Source organism: Magnolia sinica, chromosome 19 (genome assembly GCF_029962835.1).
Source record: "Magnolia sinica isolate HGM2019 chromosome 19, MsV1, whole genome shotgun sequence".
Classification (NCBI taxonomy): domain Eukaryota; kingdom Viridiplantae; phylum Streptophyta; class Magnoliopsida; order Magnoliales; family Magnoliaceae; genus Magnolia; species Magnolia sinica.
Window position 1 is genome coordinate 22,539,394 of NC_080591.1, and position 3,655 is coordinate 22,543,048.

The 3,655-nt window shown below is 40.6% G+C and overlaps 1 non-coding gene across 1 annotated transcript; it reads right to left on the reverse strand.

The window, feature by feature from the left end:
• Positions 1 to 1,317: 1,317 nt before the first annotated feature.
• On the reverse strand, positions 1,318 to 1,424 carry LOC131235960 (small nucleolar RNA R71). The gene has a single exon (XR_009166470.1). It is a non-coding gene; the product is annotated as a small nucleolar RNA R71 (small nucleolar RNA).
• Between the last annotated feature and the right edge of the window lie 2,231 nt (positions 1,425 to 3,655).

Consider the following 3,655-nt stretch of genomic DNA (forward strand, 5'->3'; position numbering starts at 1 on the left):
TATACCTTTCATCTCTTGAAAACCAGATCAAGTAAGTTCAGTTTAAATTCAATAATTCTTGATGCAGGCATAAGATCTCCCTGATCCCTACAAGTGGATCCTCTGAATCCCTAGTTTCCTTCCTCTGAATTACTTAAGTTTTAGATTAGTGTTTCACTCTTATTACTCAAATTACAACTCGAATTAGATTTCATCTCATTCTAGTTTTAGTTCTAGTTAGTTTCAGACAACGTACAGATATCAGTCCCTTGGGATTCGACCTCGGTCTTACCGAGTTTATTACTACATCACAACCCTATACTTGGGGAGTGAACAAGTTTTTGGCGCCGTTGCCGGGGATTGACGGTTACTTTTTCTGGAATTAACTAGTTTTAGGATTAGTTTAAGATTAGAATTTTTTCTAACTTTAGGTTTAGATTTTCTATTTTAAAAACTAACCTGCTTTCCTATTCTGTAGGCTTTTAAAATAGAACTTTCTAATTCGGTGAGTTCTTTCTCTACTTTTTATTTTTCAGTTCTCTTTTAGTAATTTACTTTCTAGTTAGACTTTTCTTCTTTTTGAAACTAATTTACCTCTATATTTCTTTTTATGGATTTTCATTCTAGACCTTCTCTTTAGAAACTGACTTGTTTGTTTTCTTTTGCAGGTTTTTAACTTAGGGCCTCCAATTTGGTAACTTCTTTCCAACCCTCTCTTTCTTTTTAGATTTTCTTTCTTAGGATTAAGTTTCAAATTTGATTGAGGGCTGCGAGTGTTTCATGCCCAAGTGGGCCCGTGACGACACTCGACGTCTCTTGACTGAATGAGGATTGGTTGAGGGGTTGACTATCCATCGCATGACTAGACACCACTCGAAATTTCATGAGTTAATTGAAGTTATGGCTGAAGACCAACCTCGTCTACTTCCACCCAGGGTGGAGGATACCCAAGATGAGAATGAGGTGCATCAGGCACCCCCGCCTCGTACTTTACGAGATTATCTACAACCGGCGGGAGTGAGTACGCCCTCATGCATGATTTTTCCTGAAAACACAGGACAAATGGACATCAAGCCAGGAGTTATCCAACTCCTTCCCAAATTCCATGGACTTGAATCAGAAAGTCCATATCTACATTTGAAAGAGTTCGATGAGATTATAGCTACATTATATTTTCCTAATGTATCTAAGGATACAATCAGGCTGAAACTCTTTCCTTTTTCCTTAAAAGAGAAGGCTAAGACGTGGTTACATTCACTGCGTCCTAGATCCATTGGCACATGGAACGACATGCAGAGGGAATTCATAAAAAAATTCTTCCCACATCATAAAACGATTACCCTCAGAAAAGCAATCATGAACTTTGCCCAAAAGGAAGATGAAACATTCTTCCAATGTTGGGAAAGGTTCAAAGATTTGGTCAGTTCATGCCCACAACACGGATTTGAAACGTGGCGCATTACAAATTTCTTCTACGATGGACTGACATCTTCCATGCGCCAAATGGTCGAGACAATGTGTAATGGAGAGTTCATTAATAAAGATGTCGACGAGGTATGGGACTACCTCGACAGTCTGGCTGAAAAAACACAATCTTGGGACTCTTACCCAAAATCAAACACCACGTCTAGGCCGACTTAATTAAAGGAGAAAGGTGGATTATATCTCTTGAAAGAAGAGGATGATCTCAAGTGTAAAGTGACTACGCTCATAAGGAAAGTTGAGGCCATGGAAGGAAAGAAGGATAAGGTTAATGAAATTGTTTGCGGCATCTGTGATTGCAACATTCATACAACTGAAAATTGTCCTACAATACCCGCCTTTCGAGGAGTGTTGAATGAACAAGCTAATGCCGTAAACAACTATCAAAGACCTTTTACTGGACCTAACTCCAATACGTACAATCCTGGTTGGAAAAATCATCCAAACTTTAGTTGGAGGAATGGACAAACGGCTACCCCTCAAGGTTTCTTCAATCAAAATCCAAACCAAGTGAAACCTCAAGAGGAACCGGTTCAAAATTCCATACAAGAGCTGGCTCAAGCAATGCGGGGAATTACAGATTTTATGCAAAAGATAGATTCTCGTATAACGGTTATAAAAAAGGGGATGCTTCCTGCACAACCTCTCCCCAATCCTAAGCCGCAGTACGAGATTAATGATCCCAGCTCTTCAAATCAGATGGGGCACGCTAAATCCATCACCACTCTTAGGAGTGGAAAGATCATTGATAAAACTCTTCCGGTTAGGCCCGAAAAGCCTCAAGAACCAGAAAAGGACAATAATGATGGATCTAGTGATGCACCACAAAAATTAGAACCGGAACTTCTAGAGAAGCCAATTGCTCCATTCCCCTAACTGTTGGTTTCACCAAAACCTTTCTCTAACTCTCAGGATATCCTAGAGGTGTTGAAACAAGTGAAAGTCAATATTCCTCTACTTGATGTCGTGAAACAGATACCTTCATATGCCAAATTCCTGAAAGACTTATGCACGACCAAACGACGGCAGAGTATTCAAAAGAAGATCTTCTTGACCGAGAAAGTGAGTGCCATCCTAAAGCAAGACGTGTCACAGAAATTCAAGGATCCCTGTAGCCCAACCATATCATGTGTAATCGGGGACCATCGAATTGATCATGCACTTCTTGACTTAGGAGCGAGCGTCAATCTGATTCCCTACGCGATATACAAACAGTTAGGTTTGGGTGAATTAAAATCCACCCTAACCACACTACAACTTGCTGATCGCTCTATTCATGTACCAAGAGGGATAATTGAGGATGTGTTAGTCCAAGTTGATAGATTTTACTACCATGTAGATTTTATCATCCTGGACATCGAACCCATCAATAACATAAGCACTCAGATCCCCGTCATTCTTGGCCGCCCATTCCTTGCCACTTCAAATGCAATTATCAATTGTAGGAATGGTGTCATGACTATATTTTTTGGGAATATGACATTGGAGTCAAACATCTTTTTCAATAACGGCAGAAACTTAGAGGAGGATGACGATTTTCACGACATTAACATGATTGACTCTTTAGTGGAAGATACGACACCTCTAATCTTATCCTCTGACTCTCTAGAGATGTGCCTGGCCCACTCTCATGATTTTGATGATGACATGATTAGGGAGACGTGTGCCTTGCTTGATACCGCACCGGTACTTGAAGTTAACCGGTGGAGGCCACAATTTGAAGAATTGCCACAAACTGATGTAATGCCTTTACCGTCTAACCTCAAGTCACCGAAGCTTGACCTAAAACCTTTGCCCTCTGATTTGAAATATGCCTATTTAGGTCAAGATAAGACATACCCGGTGGTGATCTCTGCCCACCTGAAGAAAGAACAGGAGAGTATGCTCATATCTACTCTCATTGAGCATAAAGGAGCCCTGGGATGGACGATAGCGGATCTCAAGGGAATCGATCCCTCGATTTGTACTCACCGCATATATTTTGAGGATAATGCAAAAATCGCTCGGCAACCACAACATAGACTAAATCCAAACATGAAGGAAGTGGTTAAGGCCGAGGTTCTTAAACTATTGGACGTGGGTATCATATACCCTATATCTGATAGTTAATGCGTGAGTCCAACTCAAGTGGTCCCTAAGAAGTCCGGAATCACCATCGTAGCCAATGCTAATAATGAACTCGTGCCAACTAGAG